The sequence below is a fragment of the Chanos chanos genome, chromosome 3 (genome assembly GCF_902362185.1).
Source record: "Chanos chanos chromosome 3, fChaCha1.1, whole genome shotgun sequence".
NCBI lineage: Eukaryota > Metazoa > Chordata > Actinopteri > Gonorynchiformes > Chanidae > Chanos > Chanos chanos.
This window is the reverse complement of record NC_044497.1, coordinates 54886972-54896220: the sequence shown is the minus strand read 5'-3', so window position 1 is coordinate 54896220 and position 9249 is coordinate 54886972. Positions and strand designations below refer to the sequence as shown.

The following is a 9249-nucleotide window of genomic DNA, read 5'->3' as shown; positions in this document are numbered from 1 at the left end:
AGTTTCAGTTACCATAGGGCCATCCCCCTGTTAAAAAATAACAAATCATCTACTGCTCCTACTGCTAACAACAACATATTTTAATCAACAATCTTTATGAGGAAATGTAACAATTTTGGCCAAATATGCCAAAGTTTGTCTGTAGTACTAGGAATGAACTTATGAGAATGATCCCTCAGAAAAGGTTATTTGTTTCCCCCTTTTTCTCTTTCATAATTTTTATGTAACACCTATGGATGAAATTTCTCCTCAAGGATCTCCTGACTCTTCCTGAACCTCCATATCCCTCTACACAGGGAGTCGTTGACTTTTTTCCAAGACTTTAGCTCAGTGCACAACAGTGCCACCCTGCAGAGAATGAGCTCAGAAACTTCGCTCTTACTTCCTCTTGCTAGGCTGACGCTTTCTTTGCAGATAAAGAAGACATGAAAACCAATAAAGACGGCATTAAGTGCGATGAAACCAGCTCTGGCTGATTTGGACATGGCAAGAGGAGTCCCTTTAGCTAGTTGCCCAATATCAGGCAGGTCGGCCGCCAAATTGGGGATGTTTCTTGTTGCTTTAGCCTCCTGGAGCCCCATTTTAGCTGCACTCTGAATAACTTGCTCAGCTTTGAGAACTTTGACTGCTGAGGCAGCATCCACTATGCTATCGACACCTTTGGCCACTGCCCCTGCTCTAGCAACCACTTTCCCTGCTCCCAACACAACATTAACCAGATCTGACTCCACTGCAGGACCTTCACCGTTGGCCACCTGCTCCAGAAAGTCCTGAAGTTTCTGAACATCTTCCATGTATCTCTGGAAGATGGTTTTGGCATTTTTCCCATGTTGACTGTTAATTGCCAGCTCAGCGATGCCAGTGGCCATACTGTTGACACCACTCGTGACCCCTAAGCCAACACCTGTTAGAGTAAGGGCTAAAGATACCCCAGCAGTGACTGGGGCAAGTGCTAACCCAACAATGGACAAGATTCCACCTGCAACACCAACTGAACTGCCTACTATGGTGGAGATGCTGGCCCCTTGTTCATGTTGTCCAACTGATTAGCACTTTCCTCAAGTTCAGATAAGAACTTTAGCATTCTCTCGTAGCGCTGGTTAAAGAGGCTAGTGAAGTTCAGAGCCTTCTCCTGAAACAAGAAGGTTATCCGGAAGTCTTGATCCATCCTAAAGGAGTTTGAAGGGTCCACCGCATCCAGAAAGGGGTGGAGTTTCTTCAGCCCCTCCAGAGTTTGCTCCAGGACAGTTCCCAGCTCCTTTTCCAGGACCTGGTGCCTGGAGTCTGCTGTTACCTGAGTCAGTCCACTCCACACATACTCCCTGAAAGCCTTGGCCTTATCCTCAGCCTTCTTCGCATGGTCAAACTTTAAATCAATTTTATCCAGCCGCTCCTTGATGTTTTGCAACCTCTTTCGCTCTTTCTCCCTCTGACTGGACCATTTTTGCTGCTCGCTGCAGAATTCCTGAACTACTTTAATGTTGTTGAGGGTTTCCCAGACATACTGGCTGAAAAGCTCACAGAATTTCTCTCAAAAAACAGTTTTCTATTTATTTAAATGAGCAGACACTTATAAACGCTTGATGCCTCTTTCCTTTTCCCAACTATAAACACCATGTGAGAATAAAAAAAAAAAACCTGTGACTGGTCTGAATGCATTATGCACTTGTAACTAATGCTCCATAGTTCATACCGGAACACTGCCACCAACTTGAGGGAGCCCAACAAAACTCTTCACGTCTGCAGTGCATACTGGCTGACGTTCACAGGAAATGTTTCAGATAAAGACGTCACCCCAGTTTTCTATAATTAGAATCGATCCTCTGTCTATTCGCATAAACTCGTATCCATCGTATTCGTATCCAATTACCAACGTGCAACGCGAGACGAATTCTGAAAATATGGTGTATGTATGCTGACCGACGTTAAATGTTTCCTATGAACAAGAAGTCACACTATTTGTCTACATTTAGAATCAATCCTCCGTCTGCTCACTGTAATCCAATTTCCTATCACCACCAGAACAGCAACAACATCACCAGAATAATTCAGAAAATATTATCTAAACAGCCACTTCTCAAGGTTAAGTGCAAGTAGATTAGATAGCCACCAAGGACTAGAGTCATGGATATTTCTCTCTTTTTATTCATACGCTTGGCTATTTTTCAAAAAGAAAATTACCCAGTGCCCCTCCATCGATGCAGCATGGCACTTCTCAGATTTTGTGATCTGAATGTGAAAATTGTTATTGCTTTCCGATGATCAGTAGAATAGTAACATTAAGGTGGGAGAGTTATCTTCACTGACACTTGAACAATATGCGGAGCTATGAGATATTACAGCTTTTCAGCAGTTACGTCGACTAAAAGATGTTCTCTATAATTTCCCTCAAAGGAAGATCGGGGAAACTTGCATGGAATGTTTTCATAAAAACGTTAACAAATTAGTTAAGGTGGCTTTGTCTCTGATGAATAACAAAGGCTTCCTCACCTAACAGTTTTGGAATCCATGGGTATCTATGGTGTGGACGGGAAATGTGGTTCCCTACACAGGCTCGAAAATTTTATTCCTCTTCCCACTGGGAAACGGTGTTCCTTGTCATTCTAAACCAACTTTTCCAGATTCGTTTTCACTTCTCTCCCTTTATTGCCCACCGCGAAGCATGCGACACCGTAACAATTTAAACCGGTTAATCCGTGTATCATTCGTTCTTTTCATATTCAACTGAGAATCCAAAATCGGTGAATGAAAAAACGGTTCGTTTTTAGTAGTTCGTTTATAAATCTGATACCAAGCAACAAACAGCTAACGGTTTGTTTTTCGTACTTTCGATTTTATGCTGAGATCGAAAATAGTAATGTAAAAACGGGCCAGGGGCCGGGCCTTTGTTTTTCGTACTTTCGAATGTACTCTCAGATCAAAATAGAAAAAAACATTTCCTCTTTATTGAGCATAAAATCGAAAGTACGAAAAACAAAGCTTTATGTGTTGTTTGGTATCAGATTCATAAACGAATAACGAAATAACGAATATTTTTTTTTTCGATTTTGGATGCTCGGCTGAATATGAAAAGAACGAATGATACACGGATTCAACCATGACACTGGTTAAAGAGATAACTCGATAAGGCATCTCGCTTAAATATGCAAAACTCAGCCATGCCATCGTTCTGGGCAGCAAACAAGGAGTAAATACATTTAAGTTTCCTCGATTGTGCACACGCACTGTGAACAGTGAATTTGTCCTCTGCATTTAACCCATCCAACACACCAGTAGTGAACACACACCAGATGCAGTGGGCAGCATTCCTTGCACCTGGGGAGCATTAGGGTTAAGTGTCTTGGTCAAGGGCACACAGCCGTGGATGATGGGCCTGGGAAACAAACCGGCAACCCTCCAGTCACAAGCCCGGTTCTCTAACCTTTAGACTACGTCTGCCCCCAAATACAAGACATCATGTGCCTGGTAGTAACATTTCCCTGATCTCATAGTCTTAGACTGACAAAGCTGTCAGGAAAGATATGACAGATTGAAGATGAGGTGAATGTGTAATCATAAGGAAAACATCCATTCATATTTCATCAGTCTCATTTTCAAACTGAAAATATGTCCAAAATTGGCAGTGACTTCTGGACTTTTTTCACTGGGGTGGCCCAGATTGAGCACTGATTCATTCAAGGGGGTGGTCCCGCCTTTGACCTGGTTGATGGCCAATCATAGACAAGGATTTTTGGGTGGCATCAGGGGTGGCCAAACAAATCTCCAGCGTGGCACGTGCCCCCCAGATCCCCAGCCCTGCCCCACACCTGAAAATCAACCTGTGCTGTTTCCATGCTCCTTTCTAAAATCTGTGGCCTTTTTTCATTTACAGATGAAAATTTGTACCAGCTGTACCTCAGTACCAGCTGATCCCTGAGTCGCTATTTCAGATTAGCGATATTTTTGCGGTAGATATGATACATGCTTAACATATGAATTCAAGCACACCCTTTGTGACATGAATAAGTCAGAAGTGAACCCAAAATTGATTTGTTAACATGAGAATCCTGCTTCACAGCTCACCCCTCTAACTGGAGGGAGCTCGGTCAGTAAGTATGGATTCACTTATGGTGGTGCTTCATAAGGTCATATCAGGGGATAAAAGATTGTCAAGAACTTTGCATGTCCTGTGAAGAGCAAAGATGGTTGGATTTGTAAGGAAGAGAACCACATTAGCTCTCCAACTTTCATGGTCTAGCTTGTTAGGTGGACAGTGGCATCTGCCAGAGAACACCCTGAGGTTCGCAGTAGCGTAGATTTGGGATGTAACCTCATCACTCCTCACAATATGTTCAGCAACAACCCTTTGAACTTCGGTTGGTTGGCAGGTGGTTCTTATTACTCACCTTTGAAGTATGGAACTGGCATCACATCAGCCTGTGGCAGGACTGAATGTAATGTCTCTTTGGTCAGGTTTGTATGTGCCTGACAGTGCAGTGTTTGGCTTTGGAGTGCCAGTGCTCTACCCGCTGGTTCATGAGGAATTGTAGAGGTGAAGTAACATGTTGTGGCTGAGCAGCAGTTTGCTTAGAGTGAATATGTACAAGTGACACAGGAGGTTAACAGGAGTCTCAAGTAGGCTTGGCTCAGGTACATCACCTTGAAGTTCAGCAGAATGAAGTGCAGGGCCTAGGCGAGATTTTAGATTGCTCCATAGGTCTAAAGATATTTGAATACTTCTAAATCTACTTCTGTTTGAACAAAGCCTATACTACTATACCAACTATAAGTTATTCCCTAAAAACTGACTATATTTTTCTGGATGAATTCCAAAGTATACAGAACAAGTGTTAAGTACTTTCAGAATACTAAAGTAGCTGTCTTTAATAAATGATACTGCTCCTGTCTGGCTTGCCTAAAACAATACGTAACACCTATGAAAATAAAATGTAGTCTATGTTTAAAGTGCTCTTCCTGATTGCACAGTGTTAGACTGTTGGCTTGGTGGAGGTCATAGAAGTCATGCTGGAGTGCTCATTTTGGAGGGCAAGGATAGGGGAACATCAGGTGACATCAGGTGTTCAGGGATTCATGTGGGAATGCAGGCTTCCACTCCTGCCCAAAAATGAAGTTCCAGGAATAGTGTGTATTTAATCTGTATTTTGATGTCAGCACGACATCCACATTAAGAAGACAGTCTTGTTTTTTTTTTTCAAATGAGATTTTTATTGACTCTTTAGATTTACTCTGAGAGGAAAACAGCAAACACTATACCCTAAAAAAATTTGATAGTGTACATATGTGGTAAAGATCAAACTTCATCTAATATAGAGAAATAAGTGCAGTTCATAAAGAACCAGTAATTATTTTATATAAATCTATGTTGATCTGACATGAGAGAAGACACCACGAATCAGATGCAGTCATATAATTTGATCATACAAAAATCGCCGGACTCCTACTACAAATAACAACATATATTAATCAGCAATATCCATAATTAAATGTAACATTTTGGCAAAATATGCCAAAGTTTGTCAGAAATATTGAGAATGATCATATGAGAATGAACGCTACTCAAAAAGGTAATTTCCCCCTTTCTCTTTCATAATTTTTATGAAACATCTAAGGATGATATATCTCCTCAAGAATTTATGGACTCTTTCTGAACCTCCATATCCCTCTGCACAGAGAGTCGTTGACTTTCTTCCAAGACTCTGGCTCAGAGTGCAACAGTGCCACCCTGGAACGAATGAGCTCAGAAACCTCGCTCTTACTTCCTTTCGCTAAGCTGATGCTATCTTTGCAGATAAAGAGACTATATCAAGACCCATGAAGAGGGCATTAAGTGGAAAAATTCAAATTACATTCACCACTCACTTCTCACAGTGTGTGTGCGCAATCACACAGATTCTGTTCTATTCTATTCTATTCTATTCTATTAACCACGTCTGAGTCCACTGCAGAACCTTCAGAGCTGGCCACCTGCTCCAGACAGTCCGGAAGCTCCTGAACATCTTCCATGTATTTCTGAAAGATTGCGTTGGCATTTTTCCCATGTAGATTGTTTACTGCCAGCCGTTCTCCTTAAACAACAAGGTCATTCGGAGATGCTGGTCCATCCTAGAACAGTTTGAGGGTCGAGTGTTAGCAATTCAGTTATCAAGGATGGTTGCTACCATTGAAAAACAAACAAATAAAAAATATCTCTAAGATTTACTTACCTGATTTTGCTTAGTTGTTTCAAATGGTCTAGCATTTTCTGAACAGATTCATCACTCATTTCTAACTTGATTTTCAGTTCAGGTTGACCAGGTTGACCTCTTAAAACAATTTTGTTGTCATTCTTCATGAGATAGCAGCAACATTCATCTGAAAACAATTTCTTTGCTCCATTTCATTTTAATAACAAAAGATTCATTTATTCACTTTTTAAGCTGCCAATCCTAATTATCGCCACTGTGCTGCCCATCACAAAAGATTGATCAAGGATATTCTATGGTAGTAGTCCTGCATGCAATATTATTGAGTTTGCAAAAGATGAGTAAAATTTGATTGATTCTAACCGCTGCATTTAATGCTACTGACCTATATCTGCTTCCAGAATATAATATGGTCTTCGCTCTGAAGAGGACAAAAAATAAATCAAAATAAATCAAAATAAAGTTATTTTGAGAACAGGAGTGAAATTAAAATTGAGTGAATTGAGTGAAATTAAAAACTCTATGACTATACTTCTACTGGTGGAAAAAAAATGTACTTCATTCATAGAAATGTTGCTACATCTTAGTTTTGTGTGATAGTATTAAAATAGATTTCACAAAATCAGAAACTGGTTGTCACAGTACATTTAAAAATTTGCTCTGACCTTTTTTCCATTATTTCACAAAGCTGTTGTGAGATGCGCATGTATTTGCCCAGGTGAAAGGCCAGGACCTCCACATTACTGAGGAAAAGTGAAAAGAAGGCAGCTGGGTCCCTCTTAAAGTGGATGAGGAGTGGAGAGGCCAGTCGGGCTGCTGAGATCACTGATCGCACGTCAGCAGCACTCACCCCCTTTTGAAGGAAATTCGGTAAACACAAACAGTGATGTGACTGCTAGGATCTCCACCGCATCAAGAAATGGGGGGAGTTTCTCCAGCCCTTCCACATTTTGCTCCAGGACAGCTTGGCGTTTTGACAGAAAGCCTTCGCCTTTTTCTCAGCCTTCTTCACATGGTCAAACTTTAAATCAATTTTATCCAGCCGCTCCTTGATGTCTTGCATCATGTCTAGCTCTGTCTCCCTCTGGAGGCTGTTTTCTGCAGAATTCCTGAACTACTTCAATGTTGATGAGGGTTTCAGACATACTGGCTCAAAATTTGACTCAGTTCCTCTCTGTACAAGAAAATGTTCACTTTTTAGTGCCTTTACTTTATTCTAATGGGCATACATAATCAAACATTACAACACTCTTTTCTTCTCACGACTGTAAGAACAGGCAACAAACAAAACTTGTTTCTGGCGACTGGTCTGACAACATTATGTGTTTGTGACACATATAAGATCTAACTTGCAGTCCAGAATGCCACCACCAACTTGACCACACCCTCAAGGGTTGAGTATGAGTAGCCCACAGTACCTGTTATCTGACATTGTAAACAGGAAATAAAGAACTCAGACTATGCACTGTTTTTCAACAGTTGGAATCAGTCCTCACTCTGTTCACAGTAATCCAATACCCTAACACCACCACCACCACCACCACCACCAACAACAACAACTAACAACAACTACAAAAACTCTAAAAGATGATAGCTATTTAGGTCAAACACTGGATGTTTTCCCATGGCTCACTGCAGGTGTTTTTAATAACAAAAATCTTTGATTGTGTTTGTGAATATTTCATTATCTTTTTTCATACTTTTATGTACGTATTCATTTGAAACAAATTAAAAGGGGGGGGAAAAGTCTTCTTCTCTGAGAAGCCAAAGATATTGGTGCTCTACTTCGATTAAGTGCTGTGGCGTATATTCTAATCAAAGAAATTCTTTTGAGGAATCCAAAACTGTTATGAATGCAAAAAGTAGGGCAAAAACATAATTGTCTAATCAAAGGTGCACATAAAGAAATATGAGATCTCATGTCAGTTACAAAAGTAGGACAACAGCAAACACATAATATTCTCATGATCTTATTATTTTTTGTAGTATTACATGAAGCAACGAAGCAGTGCTAATATATTTGAATATTTGAATGGCGTCAATGATTATGAAGTTCACGTAGGCTACTTCTTCATTTTCTTATTTGCAACAGTTTATTACCCTTATATGCATAAATATTTCGTCATGTGAAATGACACCCATGCCGGCACTCTGGGCAACAAACGAAGACTGAAGCCAAGATATCACATGCCTATGCAGTAATAAATAGGTAAATCATAAAAGTGATTAAGATTATTAGTATAAACTTGTTCCAACAGATTCATGATGACATAGGAGGGAAAACTATAGTAAAATGCAACTTCTCCACAGCCATGGAACTTGTGGCTCATTCCACTGACGTCATAAAGGACTGTCAGCTTTTTAGCTGTGTGCTCCTCTATCATTGGTTAGTCTAGGCCAGTGATTCTCAACTCCAGTGCTGTGGGGCCACTGTCCTGCACGTCTTTCTTTTAACTCAGGACTGACACACCTGATTCCACTGATCAGTTAATCATCAAGCGCTTGATAACCTCAATTAACTCTGACAATGAAGAGTTAAAACAAAGACGTGCTGGACAGTGGCCCCCCAGGACTGGAGTTGAGACTCACTGCTCTAGGCTTAGTCATAGTGCAGGAGGTGAAGGTAAAAATTTGAAGTCTCTTCAGATAGGGTTCGAATGTGACAACACTGAATATCTTAACTTTGAATTGGGCCAAAATTCCACTTGAAAATTCCCTGTCATGCTTCAAGTTTAAAGCAAAAAAAAAAAAAACAAACAAACAAAAAAAACACCTCTGAATCTTTTCTTTCCTTTTTCTCTGCAGATGCACCGAAATGAGATACATCAAGGACATGTGTTGAACAATTAACTAATCATGAAATTGCACCAAAGTAAAATATATAAAAGGTGTGGCCATACTAAGGAATGTCACACTGGCCTGGTTAAAGGAAAATTACTGGCACAGGTTGTGGTTAGTAAGACATACAGTAAAAACAACAGGAACTCAGGGATTCATGTGGGAATGCAGGCCTCTACTCTTATCCAAAAATGTAGTTCCAGGAATAAAGTGTATTTTCACTTTGTAA

General features: G+C 40.4%; 1 pseudogene; it reads right to left on the bottom strand.

Annotated features, from left to right (window-relative positions):
* Window positions 1-230: 230 nt before the first annotated feature.
* On the bottom strand, window positions 231-7614 carry LOC115807214 (apolipoprotein L3-like; annotated as a pseudogene).
* Window positions 7615-9249: the final 1635 nt, after the last annotated feature.